The following is a 20,669-nucleotide window of genomic DNA, read 5'->3' on the forward strand; positions in this document are numbered from 1 at the left end:
AGGTGCCACAGGACTCCTCGTCGCTTTTGCAGATTCAGACTAACACGGCTACCCCTCTGATACTCTCTACACTGTCATCTAACTTTCAGCTATCTTTGTAATGGGTGAGATAATTAGAGTCTTTGTTTAGACCCATACATAAAGTATCAAATTTAAGCATGAATGACAATTCTGAAGTTTCTCAGTTGAAGTCTGGAGTTAAAGTCTCTTTGAAGCAATATGCATGTTTTGAGGTCGTTGAGGGAATGGTCAGTCTGGCTGAAATGGCAAGCAACAGCTTTCTCTCTGTGAGAGTCTTATGTCTCTAATTATCTCACCCATTACAAAGATAGCTTTCCCAATTATCACCCCATGTCATTACCTCACAGACACTAACCTTACCCCCTCGCCCCCACTATGATCTAAAATTTGATTTGTCAATTTCACATGCAATCATTTTTTTGATTGTATCACTTTGGTATCTATGGTTGTGCCAATTTTCTTCTACAAATTGGTCTGAGGAAGTGGGTCTGGCCCATGAAAGCTCATTACCATTAAAAGGAACTCATTTCTAAAATGTAATCCAGAGTTGGATGATTTTAATTATAATTTTTCTGTTTTAAAATATAAGTGAAGTTGTTAAAACATAGGCCATTGAAATGACGGATCTGAGAATAGAATAAAAGTAGGTACAGTGTAGGCAGATGATGCAAAAAGCTCCCTCCCTCAGCTCTGCAAATGAACCTCAGTCCTCCGGTAGCCAAAGCTCTTTCATTTGATCTAGCCTTTGATAGATCAAATTTTATGGATTTGAATGCAAGTTCCCCAAATATGAAACAACAATGCACCAGCCAGATTTTAAATCATAAGAAAGTTTGCTTTTATACCTGTTTATAGACTTCCTTCACGCCAAAATACTGGCCTATGGATGCACTATAAGAAATCAATTCCTTCAGTATAGCTTCTGGGTAGGATGTTACTATATTCACTAGATATTGGCGAAAGGCTTCATACCTGTCAAATATCAGGTCACTATTTAAGAGAATTCATTACATAATGTACTAAAAATTAAACGTGAACATCATACACACTTGCATCTAATATGTGATCTAGAAGTGAAAAAATAGGCATAAAAACTTTCTTAACCTATGCAGTCTCACTACCCAAGATTTTGACTTTCCAGAGCTACTGCAATGTACTTGTGATTAAATCATTAATGTAATATGATAGCATGTCCTGGACTAGCTTAGCACAATACAGAAAACTAATGATGTAAACCTAAGAAATTCAAATGAAAGAAATGTTTAAAAATCCCATAATTATTTGTTGTTTCCTCCCAACTCTTTAAAACAGGTGGCGTTTTGCACCAATAGTTTTTTGCCCATACTGAGCAAATGCAATAAGACAGGAGAGTACATTATTTAACATTAGTCTTCCTGAAGGTGAAATAGCTAGTGCAATTTTGGCTTTTGTACAAACACATTCAAAATGCAGAGAGTAGCTAACAGTGCTGGGAACCTGTTACACTGGCATTTTATGGTACTGTAACTTGCTGTGCTCAGGGATGTGGCTTTTTCACACCCCCGAGTGAGAAAGTTACAGTGCAGTAAACACTATAGACAAGCCCTCAGAAAGTTTATTGCATTTTCTACAATTCTGAATACATACCCTGCTCTAATGACATCCAGAGAAGCAAAGGCCTTTCCCAAAAGATTTGTCAGCTTCTTTTCAGAGCTTTGTGTTCTCATTTTGTCCAAAGTTATATCCAGATTAGCTTCCCTTATCTAGGCCCATATGAAAAGCAAAAAATAAGAATAGAGCTGTAAGAAGTACATATGTTTCATATTTAGGATTGAAGTAATTAGTTTAATATACATATTTGTTTTACATATATGTACATAATTGCATATTAGATGGCACTTTAAAAGGGCATTATTAGGTAAAAAGGCTCAAAATTTGATCTATCTTGTCTCCAATTCCTTCTGTCTATTTAAGACAATAGGTTTTCCCCCAAATCGGAGGCATTAATGCCCTCTAAAAAGAATCAGTGATAACAGCACTGTGTGTGTTTGCTCATGCATGCAAGAAAGGGAATAATGGAAGGAAAACAATATATTTAAGGAAACATTTGCATTCAAGCACCTATTATAAATAGCTAGCATATGCCTGGTGTGTTTTCCATGCATTTACTCTAAGGTTATTGCTCATTTGTAAACACATTTGTAACTGGCCAAAGCAAGTGATGTGAATCCCAACTGAACAAAACTATTCACTGCAGACAGACACTCCAGTGAACAACAGGAAGAGCCAAAGACTCATCTCTGCTGCTAGAGGAAATCGATGCCTCCGCTACCTCGAGTCTGACTGATGCCTGGGCAAGTGGCCCATAATTTCATAGAATCATAGAACACTAGAACTGGAAGGGACACAGAGAGGTCATTGAGTCCAGTCCCCTGCCCTCATGTCAGCTCCCAGTACTGTCTAGACCAGTGTTTCCCAATTTTATTTGGCCATGGAACCCTTTTAAACTCGGAAGAATTTCGAGGAACCCCTACAGCATGAGGGGGAAATTTGTCAAGCAAAAGAAAAAAAAAAAGGTGGGGGGCGGGGGGAGATGTCTGAAAGCTGGCGGGGAACCAAAGAAGGAGCTGGCGTCTTTGCGCACCGGCTCTCTGTCTCTTTAAAAGAGGCAGTGGGTGGTGATCTAGTTCTCGCGGAACCTTTACTTTCACCATTTGGGAAACATTGATCTAGACCATCCTTGACAGATGTCTATCTAACCTGCTCTTAAATATCTCCAGAGATGGAGATTCCGCAACCTCCCTGGGCAATTTATTCCAGTGTTTAACCACCCTGAAAGTTAAGAAGTTTTTCCTGGACCTCTGGACCTTCTCCAATTTCTCCACATCTTTCTTGCAATGTGGTGCCCAGAACTGGACACAATACTCCAACTAAGGCCTAACTAGCACAGAGTAGAGCGGAAGAATGACTTCTCGTGTCTTGCTCACAACACACCTGTTAATGCATCCTAGAAGCATGTTTGCTTTTTTTGCAACAGCATCACGCTATTGGTTCATATTTAGCTTGTATTCCATTATGATCCTTACATCTCTTTCTGCAGTACTCCTTCCTAGGCAGTCGCTTCCATAGGCATGTGCATGGGGTGTGCCGGGTGTGCCCAGGCACACCCTAACGTCTCGGGCCAGCTAGCCCGAGCCATTTTTGCGCCCTGGGCCCCACCCGGCCTGGCAGCACGGCGCGGTGCGCCTGAGGTGCCCGGGAATGCCCCCGCCCAGTACGGCAGCATGGGGCGGTGCCCTTTAGGCGCCTGGGAGCGCCCCCGCCTGTCCCAGCAGCACCGTGCGGTGCCTCATCCTGCAGCACCGCGTGGCGCCCTTGGGGCATCCCCGCCCCGCCCTACATCACCGCGCGGCACCCCACCCTGCAGCACTGTGCAGTGCCCCGGGGGCGCCCCCACCCAGCCCTGCAGCTTGGGCTGGCTCTGACTCCAGCCCTGCAAACTGTAAGGCAGAAGCTGAAGGTAAGGGGGGAGGGGATAAGAGGAAGGAGTGGGAGAGGAAGGGGCTTTTGCGGTGGGGGAGGGTGGAGGAGGAAAGAAGGGGAAGGGGCTTGTACGGAGGGGGAGGAGAGAGAGGGAAGAAAGGGGAAGGCACCAAAGGAACAGGGTAGAGGTGACACAAATGCTAGGGGGGAAGTGGAGACAATGAGGAAAAGGGCAAGAGGGGAGGTGTCAGTGGGAGGGGGGACAGGGTGATGCTGGAAGAGGAGAGGGTAAGGGCATTGGGGATTGGAGGGGGAGGTGCTGGGAGAAGGCTTGACAGAAGGGGTAGGCATGGGGAAGGTGGGGTTGGAGCAAGTCATGTGTGAGGGCACAGGGGCATGAGGGGAATGGGGGAAGAGGGTGGTGAGGGGATGGGTATCAGGGAAAAAAGGGCAAAGGGGGCAGGGGCAGTGAGGGAAGGGAGAGGCACCAGGAAGGTGCAGGGGTAAGGGAAGGTGTAGGTGCCAGGGGATTCTGGGGGTGAAGCAGAAGGGCAGACACCTGCAGGGGAGAGACCAGCACCAGAGGAGAAAGGCGAGGGAGGTGTTAGACGAAGGAATGAGGAGGGGTAGCTCACATGATCAGAGTGGGGCTACTGGAGAAGTGGGCACAGGGGGGAGAAATGGGCTGGTGGAGGAGAGGTAGGTCTCAGGGAGGTTGAGGGCAGTGAGAAGGGCAGGAGTCAGGACAGCGGAGTAGGGTGAGGGGTTGGGGGGCAGCAGGTACCAGGGGAGTTGATGGAGCAAGGGGAGGAGACATGGCAGCAGAGGGGAAAGGTAGATATTTATTAATAACTTGGGTGCCACAATGGCACATCCAAACAAGCCACAGGAATTTGGTACCGGTGCACAACACAAAATTCATTCTGCTCATGGGAGGAAAATCTTAGAGGGAACACTTCCCCCCCACCAGCCTCTCTACCCCCGCATTAATGTCATACACATTGGATTAATGCAATTGCAGGATAGTTGCATGGGAGGGCGGGGTTGGTGGGGGCTAAACTAATTCCTATTGGTAGGAGGATGGTGGGAAAAGTCCTTGGGTCGGGGGTCACATAACACTTTTTACTTTTGATCATGTGCCCATCTTGCCTGGAGAGGGTTACCGCCAGGGGCGTGGCTAATGGGGGACAGCGGCATGGTTAACAGGAGTCAGGGGTGTGGCTAATGGGGGGGGTCAAAGTGCATTTTAAAAAAATTCTTTGGGTGCACACCCTAATGAAATGTGCTGCGCACGCCTATGGTCACTTCCCATTCTGTATGTGTGAGACTGATTGCTCCTTCCTAAGTGAAATACTTTGCATTTGTCCTTATTAGACTTCATCCTATTTACCTCAGAACATTTCCCCAGTTTGTCCAGATCATTTTGAATTATGACCCTATCCTCCAAAGCAGTTGCAACTGCTCCCAGCTTTGTATCACCTGTATGCTCTTTAATAAGCGTACTCTCTATGCCAGTATGTAAATTGTTGATGAAGATGCTGAACAGAACCTGTCCCAAAACAGACTCCTGCGGAACCCCACTTGTTATGCCTTTCCAGCAGGATCGTGAACTGGTCTGTACTGGTCTGTAGTACTGGTTGTTCTTATTTCCCTCATATTATCTATCTACCCCAGTAGTATTTGAAAATGTAAAGTAATAATTTATCATTAAAAGGAACTTATTTCTAAAATGTAATCCAGAGTTGGATGATTTTTAAGTATAATTTTTCTGTTTTAAAATATAAGTGAAATTGTTATAACACAGACCATTGAAATGACAGATCTGAGAATAGATATTGGCATAGAGAGTATGCTTAGTAAGTTTTCAGATGATACAAAGCTGGGAGAGGTCGCAACTGCTTTGGGGGAAATGATCTGTACAAGCTGGAGAAATGGTCTGAGGTAAATAAGACCGTCAGGACCAAAATATTCAAGATTCTAATGGGTAGAATCTGCCCAGGCAGATAACATGTGAGAACACTTCTAATTTCCCTTACAGAATGTTTGGCCTGGTAAATTCAGCACTAACTCATCTACCTTTCATTAAGCAGCACTAACTCATCTACTTTGGGGTTCGCTCAAGCTTGGTAGAAGTGAGATCATGACTGATGAACAACAGACATTCAGATTAGGCTTCTATATTCAATAATTCAGTCAACATCAGAACTAAATGTATCCCCTGCTGAAGGAGCAGGAAGATCTGGGAGAATGCACAAAATATTCCAGATTGATTTTACACATAGAGGGGAGGCCAGGCTGCTTTCTCTGCAGAAAACTGGCAAGTATGAAAATCACTTAAAGGTTCTTAATAATGCCTTGAAAATATTCTTTCATCAAGCCACAGAACACAAATATGATGTGATAACTCGATATACAAGCATGGTTGTGTAGCTGTATAAGATTTTCCTTGTGAATGTGCATGCAATTGTATATGAGTAATAACAAGTTTATAGTTGTTAGAGCTGGAAAATATCGTACACCTCAGAGGCTGTATCACATATTAGACTAATACATATAGCAGATGCAACCACTTCCAAAGACAGAAACCATTAGAAACACTCCCAATTTAATTTGTGCTTTTTATAAAAAGAAATTGTTTGAATGCCAAAAGCATCTTTTTTGCTAATAAGTACTTCCTTTACACCACACCAATGTTTTGGACTTTTGATTGTACCTGATTTAAGTTTTCATGTTTCTGCCGGCATTCATTCAGTTTCACCAGAAGTTCGTTTTCTTGCTAGGACTGATTGAGTTGATGTTCATCCCAGAGGACGCAAAAGCAACGAGGAGTCCTGTGGCACCTTATAGACTAACTGAAGTGTTGGAGCATACGCTTTCGTGGGCAAAGACCCACTTTGTCAGATGCATGTAGTGGAAATTTCCAGAGGCAGGTATAAATATGCAGGCCAGAATCAGGCTAGAGATGACAAGGTGGATCCAATCAGGGAGGACGAGGCCCATTTCTAGTAGCTGATCTGGAGGTGTGAATACCAAGAGAGGAGAAGCTGCTTTTGTAGTTAGCTAGCCATTCACAGTCTTTGTTTAATCCTGAGTTGATTGTTTATACAGCATGTGCTGTATGGTATCGTTGTGGCCTCCGGGCTTTCAAAGTTGAGTAGTCCTGATCTAGAACCTTGAGCACAACAGGCCAAAAGTAAAAGTAAAAGTAAAAACAAAAGTTATGAACTACCATTCAATCTCCTCAAGTTCCCTGTTTACATGATAAGCAGTCAATGATAATATGGCACACTAATAGGGCATCAATAGAATGATGAAATGAAATGTAATATTTTAAACCAGTGTAGGCTGTAGGATAGATATTAGATTTGATTATTTCCAGGATGTAATAAAAAGAATGGCCTTTGTAAATGTACATCCATCTGTTCCAGCTCTCGTTCAAACCGACGCTGCAGTTTCCCAACCATTCTGAAGAAGTCAGGATTCACAGCCTTTTCAGCCTCTTTCTCTGTGCAAACTTTTAAACTCAACAGTTTATTCTAAAGAAAAGGAATATTAAGTTATTGACAGTGTTAAGTTATTAAGGAATATTAAGTTGACAGTTATTGACAGTGTTATTCTAGCCATGTTGTCTCAAGATATTAGAAACACAAAGTAGATGAAGTGATATCTTGTATTGGACCAACTTCTGCTGGTGAAAGAGACAAGCTTTTGAACTATAAAGAGCTCTTTTCAGATCTGGACCAGTAACTCTATGTAATACATAGCTGTTTCTTTTGATAATGCACAGTAGTCCAATAAAATATATGTTAAAGACACAAGATGGGTGACATAATCCCTGGCATCCCAGGTATTAATTTCTTTTGAACTGGTAGATTTAGAAATAAACATCCAATCTTAGTATCTTTTCCTAAAGAAACCATCAGCTGAGGACAAATGAAGCTAGGTATAAGCAGTGGATGTGCAAGGTGAGAAGTTGTGTACCTCTCCCCTTAGTAAGAGCACTAAGTCTTTGATGACATGTTGTTTATAAGAATCAGTGACAGTTTTAGAAAATGAACGCCTATGTAATTTGAGTCCCGTGATTAAACTATAATAACAAGAAAACTGTAAATAATTAATTCTATTTATTTACATATTGTCTCTGTCATCCAAATCTCTCAAATCTCTTTACAAACATTGATTTAAGCCTCAAACCTCCTCCACCAAGCAGTAGATCAGTGACATTAGCCCCATTCTAGATATGGAGAAATTGAGACACAGAGTTTAAATGTTTTCCCCAAACAAGGTTATAGAAAGAACCAACAGCCATGCTGGGGTCCCGACCTTCAATCTCCAATCTTATGCAGTTGACTCTCTTCCCCCCACTAAATTAGTATTAGTAGTTACTATTCTACATATTCTAAATACAAATACCACATATTATTATGTAGAAAAATACACAGCATATAGGATAAAAGAGACCAGTTTGGATTGTAATGCCAAATTAGTGGGTCTCAAACTAGATATTATATTGGATGATCTACTGCTACCAAAATCCTTCACTGGATCTCCAAATTCAGGAACTTTCACTCTCATGACACCAACCTTGAATAGCTGTATATTGGCCAAACAGTCCTGGCAAACTCTCTCATATTGGATGCGAATTACCATCATATGCTGTACATTTTGGGTGTCTTTAGAAAAGAAGGAAAGGAAATAAGAGTCCAGTGTGAAGACTTCACCTTTTCACATAGGAATACATGGAAAAATCAATGTACAGTCGTGTCTAGCTTCACTCTACCCTGATGGCATGCTTGACACTCATGTATGGCCAACAACCCGTAGGCTGCCTCTACCCAAATCTTTTTAACATTATTCTTATTAATGGTGGTTTATTATCTTTTATAGTTCCAAGGTTGTCATAGCCAGGGGTGGTAGTGGGGATAAGCTCCCACTGTCTATAAAGTACCCCTATACGGCGTGCGTCTCCAATAGCCTCTGACAACCAAGTCCAGCTCCTGGCCTTCACGTGCGGTTTAGCTTTTAAACCCGGCGGAACTGTTTTAACTGACAGGAGAAGGGGCGCAGGCGGGTCACTGGCGCCTTATAACCAGTTGCTTCGGGGAGATGATACTCGTCAGCCTAGGAAGGCAGTTCATCTAGGGGAAGGAAAACCCTGATTTTAAACCTCCGCTGCCTTGCGGCTATATTCTTCCATGGAAAAGGCTTCAGGAGTAAACCTCAAGGAAAAATCCGGAGTCGGAGTCCCTAAGGCAGTTCGACGCTGCTTGCAGCCTCGCTCTGGCAACTCCTGCGACGGCGCCGATGCCAAACTGTAGCAGCCCTGCTGTTCCTTTGGATCCATCGACGACGTGGAGAGGGGGGACCCGCTACGTGGACAATAGCCTGTTCCTCCATATTACATCACCCTGGCTTGTATCCGACTACCAACATATCTCGCAATCCTGGAGAGGACACTCCAGCCTCGCTAGCACTACTAGCGCGGAAACAACACGGGGAGCAACAGTTTACCAGTTATAAGCCACAGCTCAATTGGCGTAGAGCATGGCGCCAGGGGTTGTTCCCGACGGTGGGAGGGATCTTCGGGTCTCACTGGGCAGTTACCGCCCGCCTCAAGCTGGGCAGCCCCCAGACAGTCAGGTACTGCCCCACCACAGTCTGCTTTCCTCACTGGGTGCATGGGGATTAGGAATACTCCGAACGGCAGGCTGCAACCATCGCACCAGGCAACAAAACACTGAGAAAGAGACCACCTCTTAAACTGGGATGTTGGAATGTCCGTACAATGTTGACGGGTCTCTCCGAAGACGTACGGGACATTGACGACCTACGAAAGACAGCAGTCATCAACAACGAACTTCTGAGGCTGAACGTAGACATCGCCACCCTACAGGAAACACGACTGGCAGACTCAGGCATTCTGAAAGAAAAAGACTACACCTTCTACTGGCAGGGAAAGGCCCCAGACGAGCCCAGACAGCATGGCGTAGCTTTCGCGGTGAAAAACAGCCTACTGAGTATGGTAGAACCAGGCAGTAATGGCTCAGAACGACTCCTCACCCTTCGTCTCAACACCACCACAGGCCCTATCAGCCTTGTCAGCGTATACGCCCCAACTCTGAACGCAGCATTGGAAACTAAAGACCGGTTCTATGAGAACCTAACATCTATCATCAACAGCATCCCCAACAAGGAACAACTCATCCTTCTGGGTGACTTCAATGCCAGAGTAGGTGCGGACAATGACTCATGGCCTTCGTGCCTCGGAAAATTTGGCGTCGGCAAAATGAACGAGAACGGCCAACTCCTGCTCGAGCTCTGCGCTTTCTACAACCTGTGCATCGCCAACTCATACTTCCAGACCAAGCCTCAGCATAAGGTCTCCTGGCGATATCCGCGCTCGAAACACTGGCACCAGTTGGACCTTATACTAGTTCGCCGCTCAGCTATCAATTGCGTCCTGCACGTACGCTCTTATCACAGCGCTGACTGCGACACAGACCACTCCTTAGTGTGCTGCAAGATCAGGCTGAACCCGAAGAGGTTTCATCGTTCAAGGAAACAAGGAAATCCTCGCATCGACGTCAGCAAGATGTCGCAGCCTGACCTGATGCAGAAATTCGCAGAAGTGCTTGAGAAGGAACTTGACACCACACAGACAGGAGATTCTGCCATGGAAAAGTGGGAAACACTGCGGAACACAATGCACCGCACTGCCCTGGCAACCTTTGGAAAGAGGACCATAAAGACGCACGACTGGTTTGAAGCAAAGTCCTCTGTGATGATTCCAGTCATAGAAGCCAAGCGCGCTGCCCTGGCAGAATACAAGTGGTCACCAAGCCAGAGGAACCTACAAATTCTCAGGGCTACTAGGAGCAAGGCTCAACAGGTTGCCAGACACTGTGCGAACGAATATTGGCAGCAGCTCAGCAACGACATCCAGAAAGCAGCCATATCAAGGAACACAAGAGGCATGTACGACGGCATCAAGAAAGCGCTGGGCCCTACCCAGAGCAAAACAGCACCCCTCAAGTCATCTACTGGAGAAATAATCTCCGACAAGCAACAACAGTTGGGGAGATGGGTGGAACACTACTCCGACCTCTACTCCAGACGGAACACGGTGACCTCCGCAGCATTAGATGCTATTGAATGCCTGCCAACCATGGAAGAACTTGATGCAGAGCCAACAGCAGAAGAGCTCAGCAAGGCTGTTGATAAACTGGCCTCAAGAAAAGCCCCCAGCAGCGACGGGATTCCTCCAGACCTGCTGAAACAGTGCAAGTGTTCCCTACTGCACCCTCTTCACAAAGTGCTCTGTCAGTGCTGGAAAGAAGGAGTCGTACCGCAGGATATGCGGGATGCTAAGATCGTCACCCTCTACAAGAATAAGGGCGAGAGAAGTGATTGCAACAACTACAGGGGCATCTCCCTTCTTAGCATCGTAGGCAAAGTATTTGCTAAGGTCATCTTGACCCGACTGCAGAAGCTGGCTGAACGTGTCTACCCGGAGTCACAGTGTGGTTTCCGCGCAGAACGGTCAACCGTAGACATGATTTTCTCCCTACGACAACTCCAGGACAAGTGTAGAGAACAGCAGATGCCCCTGTACGTCTCCTTCATTGATCTCACCAAAGCCTTTGACCTGGTCAGCAGAGACGGACTCTTCAAAATCCTCCACAAGATCGGCTGCCCACCAAAACTGCAGAGTTTGATTGAATCCTTCCACACAGACATGAAGGGAACAGTGCAGTTTAACAGCAGTTGCTCCGAGCCTTTCAGCATCAGCAGCGGCGTCAAGCAAGGCTGGGTTCTTGCCCCCACATTGTTTGGGATTTTCTTTGCCCTGCTCCTTAAGCATGCCTTCGGCTCAGCAACGGAAGGAATCTACCTCCGCACCAGATCGGACGGCAAGCTATTCAATCTCTCTCGCCTCAAAGCCAAGACGAAGATACGCGAGATGCTGATCAGGGACATGATATTTGCTGACGACGCAGCAGTTGTCACACATACTCAGGAAGAACTACAGTCGCTGATGAGCCGTTTTTCCATGGCCTGCAAAGACTTTGGGTTGACTATCAGTTTGAAAAAAACAAACGTCCTAAGCCAGGACACTGTCACTCCACCAGCCATCACAGTAGATGACTACCAGCTTGACGTCGTCCACCAGTTCACGTACTTGGGCTCCACCATCACCGATAATCTCTCCCTTGACGCTGAGCTCGACAAGAGGAACGGGAAGGCAGCCTCTACTTTAGCCCGCCTGACAACCCGAGTGTGGACCAACCCCAGGCTGACAATCGCAACAAAGATGGCAGTGTACAACGCCTGCGTCATCAGCACCCTGCTGTATGGGAGCGAGACATGGACCACATACGCGAGACAAGAGCGGAGACTGAACGCCTTCCATCTACGAGGTCTGCGCCGCATCCTGGGCATTACCTGGCAAGACAAAGCCTCTAACCTCGAAGTTCTGACTCGAGCCGGCCTCCCCAGCATGTACACCATGCTCCGACAACGTCGCCTGCGTTGGCTTGGCCATGTATGCCGCATGGAGGACGGGAGGATCCCAAAGGACATCCTCTACGGAGAACTGGCATCTGGGAAGAGAACCACAGGGCGCCCGAACCTGCGATTTAAAGATGTCGTGAAGAGGGACATGAAAGCCATCGACATAAACACGCAGTCCTGGGAAGACCTCGCAGCAGACCGCCCGAAGTGGAGGGGCACTCTGACCACACAGCTCAAGTCAGGCGAAACGAACATGATGCGTGCATCTGAAGAAAAGCGAGCCCGCAGGAAGTTACGCAACAACAACAGCCAGGGAACCACCTACAGCTGCGACTTCTGCGGCAAAGAATGCCTGTCCCGGATTGGCCTTTTCAGTCACCAACGACGCTGTCCCCGACGCTGTCCCAGACAATCCGACACGAACCAAGACGAGAACTAGGATACGTCATCCATGGTCAACATGACCGACGGAGGCCAACAACAATTATCTTTTATTACAGCCCAACACTGTTTGTGAAGCTATACCAGTTACCAATATCAAGATAGTTCTTGCCTGGGAAGGTTACAGGTTAGAAGACACATATATAGAAAGACAAGGCATAATGCAAAACTTAGAGGAGGGAATCACTTTTTTTCTCATTCTAAACAGAAACCCCCGCCTCAAAAGACCAAGAGCAGGGCAGCATATTTATGTACAGATGCAGGTTACAGTTCAATCATGGCCTTAGAAATAAAATGATTGCTTTAATCCCAAGTCATCATGGTGAATTCTTTGTTTACGGATACATTTGTTTAAAGCCACAAGCGATTTGTACAATTCATTTATCTCGGCTTTTGAATGTGTTGGAGGCAAAAAATCACTATTAAAATAGAAAAGAAGAGACACAATTTCATACATAATCCATTCCAGTTCTCAGTGGGTTAAAACTGTGAAGTAGTATGACAACACATTTTCCATATTTTGTTTCTCAGAAGACAGATTTACAGCTAAATCAGCAAGGCAAAACCACAGGGCTGGCTGCAATATCTGCAAAGAAGCTGCTTTCTAGAAAATGGATGAATTGTTATCTTTTAGTTGCTATATTACCAGTAATTTTAAAATCAAAAGGAATCATTATTTCAAAATTACAGTATTTTAATAAGTTTCAGAGAGGTAGCCAAGGTAGTTTGTTTCAGCAAAAAACAATAAGGAGTTTTTGGCATTTTAAAGACTAATGAATGTATAGAGTATTAAATTCATTAGTCTTTAAAGTGCTACCAGAGTACTTTAATATACTCTACATATAGCAACTTTTCTTTTTTAGAATGGAGACAGTCCCAGATATACAGGATGAGATTTCCTTTGTCTCCTCTGCTGATTATTTACTATATATAGTAAAACTCCAAGGCTGTGTCTACATTGGCATCCCTTTCCGGAAAAGGGATGCTAATGAGACACTTCTGAATTGCAAATCTGCAGGGGATTTAAATATCCCCCGTGGCATTTGCATTTACATGGCTGCCGCTTTTTTCCGGCTCGTAGTTTTTGCCTGAGAAAAGCGCTAGTCTAGACGCGATTCTCCGGAAAATAAGCCCTTTTCCGGAGGATCCCTTATTCCCCCTTTCAAATAGGAATAAGGGATCCTCCAGAAAAGGGCTTATTTTCCAGAGAATCGCATCTAGACTGGCGCTTTTCTCTGGCAAAAACCCCAAGCTGGAAAAAAACGGCAGCCATGTAAATGCAAATGTCGCGGGGGATTTTTAAATCCTCCGCGGATTTGCTAATCCGAAGTGTCTCATTAGCATCCCTTTTCCGGAAAGGGATGCCAATGTAGACACAGCCCAATAGTCCAGCACCCAATTGTCCAGCACTCCCGATATTCCAGCATCAAAATGTCACGAGCTCCAATCCAGCTGATTAAAAAACCAGCCGCTTAGTGCACATGCCAGCTGTACCGGAAGGAACATAAGGTGGAGGGGGGGGGAGGGAGTGGGATTGGGTTACAGCACTGAAAAGGAGAAGCAAAGAGGAAAGGAGAGAGGAGGGGGAGGGGTGTCGGGTTACAGCATGGAGAAGAGCATTTTGCTTCAGCTAAGGGGAAAGGAAAGAGAAGGGGGAAGGAAATCCCGATACTCCAGTATATCCGATAATTATAATCCGGCACCATCTAGGTCCCAAAGGTGCCAGATTATCAGAAGTCTACTGTATTCTAAAGTTTCACACCATTCCCATGAGAGGCACTCACATTTTTCAGTCCAGCCAAGTTAGGGTTATGGAATTTTTACCTACCCATTCATCCTGACTTGCAACTATATTACATTTTTAGAGACACTGACTTCTAGTTTTTGAGTTTTTACATAAGGTCCATTCAGAGAAATTTGGGGCCTGGTATATCATATTCATTGAGTTCCTGACTCCTTCCATTTCACTTTATCTACAAGGGGATGTTACAGACTTGGGAGGGAGGGAAGACTTGAGCTCCAGTCCTTAGTACAATTGTTCCGCATTTCCCTGCTTCTTGTCATCCCTGTACATTACTACTTGAAGCTATTTTATATTGCTAATAATGAAACATTGAGTGGCCCTTTCATTCAACACAATCTGCCCACTGCAAATCATGAGCATCACCTCATGCATAAAAGATTAAAAATAAGTTGAAGGGCTCACTGAGTACTATCTTGGTTCATTTTACAAGTGTCATAGACAGGTAGCCCTGTTAGTCTGTAACTTTAAAAAGAAAGCGTAGTCATGTGGCACAAAGCGTAGTCATGTGGCAGTGGTCTCCAACCTTTTTACACCCAAGATCACTTTTTAAATGACAGACCAAGCCAAGTTCTACCACCCCGCCCCTTCCTTGAAACCTCGCCCCTTCCTTGAAACGCTACCCTCTCTATTCTCCTCCTCTACGTCACTTGCTATCCCCAATCCTTATACTGCTGCTTTAAAAAAAAAAAAAAAAAATCTTCTGTAGGAAGAGGTTTTTCCAACATTTGGTCTGTCTAGACTGGACCAAATGTCAGAAAAAAAACCCTTCTTTTGGAAGCCCCCTTATTCCTCGTGGAAAGAGGAATATAGGGGTGACAGAAAGAGCATGTTTGCTCTTCCACTAAAAAAAGCAGAAGAACAAACGCAACCCTGGATGCAGAAGAGATTTTCTGGGATATCTCCAGAAACCTGAAAAACTCCTGCAGTCTAGCCGTACCCTTGCTGGGTTGAGACAGGATGTGTGGGCTCAGGGGTGGGAATGAGGGATTTGGGTGTGGGAAGGGGTGAGAGATGCAAGCTCTGGGAGGAAATATGGATGCAGGAGGAGGTGGAGAAGGGGACGCTGGCTCAGGGAGGGGGCTCCGCGAACAGCAGCAGCTAACAGGAGAGTTTGGAGAGAGAGTTTAGAGGGGGAGGTTATAGGGCACTAGTGACTTCTTACCTTCTTTAAAACATAACTCTTAGAATAATCTATACTCCAGAGGTTTAAAAAGAATCCCAGTTTATACTTAAACTTATTCATTAGAAAAATGGAGACAGAAGCCCAGCAGCAGAGCGGGGGCTATCCTGTTTATTGTGTCGAGTGTAACATATATGATTACCTGCCCTGTGGGCGGGTGGCGTATGTGTGCACCCATTGCAAGGATCTCCTGACCCTCAGAGACCGAGTTCAGGCTTTGGAGGCCAGGGTGGCTGAACTGGAGGAGCTAAGGGAGGTAGAGAGCTATGTTGATGAGACTTTCCGGGACACTGTAGTACAGTCCCACCTCTAGGCTGAGAGCCCCAGTGCTCTTAAGGAGGATGAAAGTCTCAAGGGAACAGAGCATTCAATGGGAGCAGAGGGAAACCATCCCATAGTTGGGACCCTCCTCCCAGAGGATGTTGTGGTATCCTCTCACACTGAGGATACCTGTGAGGGGGAGGGAATGCCAGTTAGGAAGAGGCAGGTGTTAGTAGTGGGTGATTCGATCGTTAGAAACACAGATAGTTGGGTTTGTGATGACCGGGAGAACCGTATGGTCACTTGCCTGCCTGGTGCAAAGGTTGCGGATCTCTCAAGGCATCTAGATAGACTTATGTGTAGTGCTGGGGAGGAACCGGTGGTCGTGGTATATGTAGGTACCAATGACGTAGGGAAGGGTAAGAGAGATGTCCTGGAGGCAAAATTTAGGCTGCTAGGAAAGAGACTGAAATCCAGGACCTCTATGGTGGCATTCTCGGAAATGCTTCCAGTTCCACGTGCAGGGCCAGGTAGGCAGGCGGAGCTTCAGAGTCTCAATGCGTGGATGAGACGATGGTGTAGGGAAGAGGGGTTTAGATTTATTAGGAACTGGGGACACTTTTGGGAGAGGGGGAGCCTATACAGGAATGATGGGCTCCACTTAAACCAGGGTGGAACCAGACTGCTGGCACTAAACATTAAAAAGGCCGTAGAGCAGTTTTTAAACTAAGAGATGGGGGAAAGCGGATTGGTGAGGAGATGCACGTAAATCGGAGGAAGACTTCTCTTAGAGGAGAATCCATTGATAGAGTTTCTCTAAGCTGTAGTCAGAAAGAGAGGAGGGGAGAGGGCAAACCATAGGCCAGGGCAGACAAACAACCGCATACAAAGGAATCCAATGCATCAGGGAAGGGCAGACAAATAAGCAGTGGCAACTTTTTAAACTGCTTGTACACAAACGCTAGGAGTCTGACTAATAAGATGGGTGAACTAGAGTACCTCGTATTAAATGAGGAGATTGACATAACAGGCATCACTGAAACCTGGTGGAATGAGGAAAATCTGTGGGACACAATCATACCGGGATATAAAATATATAGAAAGGATAGAGCAGGCCGTGTGGGTGGCAAAGTGTGAAAGATAATGTAGAATCAAATGAAATAAAAATATTAAGTGAATCAACATGTTCAATAGAATTGCTATGGCTAGTAATTCCATGCTCCAATAATAAGAAATTAGCAGTAGGGATATATTACCAACCACCTGACCAGGACAGCGATACTGACTTGAAATGCTAAGGGAGATTAGAGAGGCTACCAAAATAAAGAACTCAATAATAATGGGGGATTTTAATTACCCCATATTGACTGGATACATGTCACCTCAGGAAGAGAAGCAGAGATCAAATTTCTCAATGGCTTAAATGACTGCTTCTTGGAGCAGCTGGTGCAGGAACCCACAAGGGGAGAGACAATTCTCGATTTAGTCCTGAGTGGAGTGCAGGATCAGGTCCAGGATATAACCATTACAGGACCGCTTGGGAATAGTGACCATAATATAATAACATTCAACATTCCTGTGGTGGGAAGAACACCTCAGCAGTCCAGCACCCTGGCATTTAATTTCAAAAAGGGGAATTATGCAAAAATGAAGAGGTTAGTTAAACAGAAATTAAAAGGCACAGAGACTAGAGCCAAATCCCTGAAAGCTGCATGGAAACTTTTTAAAGACACCATAATAGAGGCCCAACTTAAATGTATACCCCCAAATTAAAAAACATAGTAAGAGACCTAAGAAAGAGTCACCGTGGTTTAACCACCATGTAAAAGAAGCAGTGAGGGACAAAAAGGTATCTTTTAAGAAGTGGAAGTCCAATCCTAGTGAGATAAATAGAAGAGAACATAAACACTGTCAAATACGGTGTAAAAATGTAAAAAGAAAAGCGAAAAAAGATTTTGAGGAACAGCTAGCCAAAAACTCAAAAAGAAATAACAAAATGTTTTTTAAGTATATTGGAAGCAGGAAGCCTGCTAAAAAAACTGTTGGTCCCCTAGATGATCGAGCTAAAAAAGGAGCAATCAAGGACGATAAAGCCATTGCGGAGAAACTAAATGATTTCTGTGCTTCAGTCTTCACGGCTGAGGACGTTGGGGAGATTCCCGAATCTGCACCATCCTTTGTGGGTGATGAATCTGAGGAAATGTCCCGGATTGAAGTGTCATTAGAGGAGATTTTGGAACAAATAGAAAAACTTAATGTTAACAAATCTCCGGGACCGGATGGCATTCAACCAAGGGTTCTAAAAGAACTCAAATGGGAAATTGCTGAGCTATCATCTGTGGTTTGTAACCTATCCTTTAAATCGGCTTCCATACCTAATGACTGGAAGGTAGCCAACGTGACACCAATATTTAAAAAGGGCTCTAGAGGCGATCCTGGCAATTACAGACCGGTAAGTCTAATTTCAGTACCGGAACAATAGTAGTTGAAACAATAGTAAAGAATAAAATTGTGAAGCATGTAGAAGAACATAATTTGTTGGACAAAAGTCAACATGGCTTCTGTAAAGGGAAATCCTGTCTTACTAATCTGTTAGAGTTCTTTGAAGGGGTTAACAAACATGCGGACAAGGGGGATCCAGTAGATATAGTATACTTGGATTTTCAGAAAGCCTTTGACAAGGTCCCTCACCAAAGGCTCTTGTGTAAATTACATGGCCATAGGATAAGAGGGAAGGTCCTTTCTTGGATTGAGAACTGGTTAAAAGACAGGAAACAAAGGGTAGGAATAAATGGTAAATTTTCAGATTGGAGAGGGGTAACTAGTGGTGTACCCCAAGGGTCAGTCCTGGGACCAATCCTTTTCAACTTATTCATAAATGATCTGGAGAAAGGGGTAAGCAGTGAGGTAGTAAAGTTTGCTGATGATACAAAATTGTTTAGGATAGTCAAGACAGAAGCAAACTGTGAGGGACTCCAAGAAGATCTTCACCAAACTGAGTGATTGGGCAACAAAATGGCAAATGAAATTGAATGTGGATAAGTGTAAAGTAATGCACATCGGGAGAAATAACCCCAACTATACGTACAGTATGATGGGGGATAATTTGGCTACGACAAATCAGGAAAGAGATCTTGGAGTTATAATGGACAGTTCTCTGAAAACTTCTACGCAGTGTGCAGCGGCAGGAGTGGATATAAGGCAGGGCGAACGGGGTGGCCGCCCTGGGCCCCGTGCTTAAAAAAGCCCCGCGCATGCGCCGTGGCAAAGGGGGGGCCCCTGAGGAGTTATGCTGCCCGGGGCCCCGCAAAACAGTCATCTGCCCCTGTGCAGCAGCGGTCAAAAAGGCAAATAGTATGCTAGGAATTATTAGGAAAGGGATAGAAAATAAGACCCAGAATATCTTACTGCCCCTGTATAAAACTATGGTACGCCCACATGTTGAATACTGTGTACAGATGTGGTCTCCTCACCTCAAAAAAGATATTTTGGCCTTGGAAAGGATTCAGAAAAGGGCAACTAAAATGATTAGGGGTTTGGAACGGGTCCCATATGAGGAGAGGTTAAAGCAACTGGGACTTTTCAGTTTAGAAAAGAGGAAACTGAGGGGGGATATGATAGAGGTCTATAAAATCATGAGTGGTGTGGAGAGGGCTGATAAAAAAAAGTTATTTATTAGTTCCCTAAATAGAAGAACTAGAGGACACCAAATGAAATTAATGGGTAGCAGGTTTAAAACTAATAAAAGAAAGTTCTTCTTCACACAGCGTGTAGTCAACCTGTGGAACTCCTTGCCAGAGGAGGCTGGGAAGGCTAGGACTATAACAGAGTTTAAAGAGAAGCTAGATAATTTCATGGAGGTTAGGTCCATAAAAGGCTATTAGCCAGGGGATAAAATGGTGTCCTTGGCCTCTGTTTGTCAGAGGCTGGAGAGGGATGGCAGGAGACAAATCGCTTGATCATTGTCTTCGGTCCACCCTCTCTGGGGCACCTGGTGCTGGCCACTGTCGGTAGACAGGATACTGGGTTAGATGGACCTTTGGTCTGACCCAGTACGGCCATTCTTATGTTCTTATGGGTACTAAGCAAGCCACAGGCTTGTGGATGTGAGGGTGCAGGAATTTGGGTTGAGGTATATGAGGGGCTCAGGGCAGGGGGTTCCAGTGTTTGATAGGCTCAGATCTAGGGTCTGGGGAAGGGGGAATGCAGGAGTGGTTGTGGCCAGATGGGGGCTTGGCTCCAATGGGAAGTTTGTTGGCCAGGCTTCATTTTTAAATAAAATACTATGTCAAATACAAAAAGTTTCTTCATTGTCTTTATTTATGAGAATGGCAGGGAACCTTCCTTGAGTCAGGGGTCTCTGACCCATAGAAAAGTCATTCGGGACCAGAGGACACAGTACTGGGGAGGGGTGCTAGTGGGTTCTGGGGCAGTGAACAGGGTGCCAGTGGGGGCAGGAGAGAGGGGGCAAGGTGCCAGAAGGACAGGTTTCTGCAGCAGGGGACAGGGTGCTGGGGGGGGCAGAGTTCTGCAGAGGGGAGCAGGGGGACAGGTTTCTGTAGTGGGGAAGGCAGGGGGGCAGATTTCTGCCATAGGGGACAGGGTGCAAGAGGGAACTGGTTTCTCCGGGCGGGGGCGGGGGGCAAGGGAGAGGGAACACGGGGCCAGAAGGGCGGAGGACAGGTTTGGGGCAGAGGAGAGGGAACAAGGTTCAGGAGCAGGGAGTCCCCTACACTAGCCACGGAGGGAAGCCTCTGTCCTGCGCTCCCTCGGGCTGACTGCAGGGCAGCCAGGCTGGAGCGAGGAGAAGCGGCTTCTCTTCGCTCCTGCCCAGCTGCCCTACACTCAGCTCGGGAAGCTTGCTCCAGCACAGCTGGAGCTAGGTGCAGCGTCTCTGGGCTGGGCGCACGGCAGCCGGGCAGAAGCAAAGAGAAGCCGCTTCTCTTTGCTCCTGCCTGGCTGCCCTCTGCTCAGTCCCCTCCCTACCTT

General features: G+C 45.6%; 1 long non-coding RNA gene across 1 annotated transcript; it reads right to left on the bottom strand.

The window, feature by feature from the left end:
* Positions 1–751: 751 nt before the first annotated feature.
* On the bottom strand, positions 752–6,714 carry LOC142819357 (uncharacterized). Its single transcript, XR_012897234.1, has 3 exons — positions 6,197–6,714; positions 1,648–1,763; positions 752–993 (listed from the first exon to the last, which is right to left on the bottom strand). It is a non-coding gene; the product is annotated as an uncharacterized LOC142819357 (long non-coding RNA).
* Positions 6,715–20,669: the final 13,955 nt, after the last annotated feature.

The sequence above is a fragment of the Pelodiscus sinensis genome, chromosome 22 (assembly GCF_049634645.1).
Source record: "Pelodiscus sinensis isolate JC-2024 chromosome 22, ASM4963464v1, whole genome shotgun sequence".
NCBI classification, from domain to species: domain Eukaryota; kingdom Metazoa; phylum Chordata; order Testudines; family Trionychidae; genus Pelodiscus; species Pelodiscus sinensis.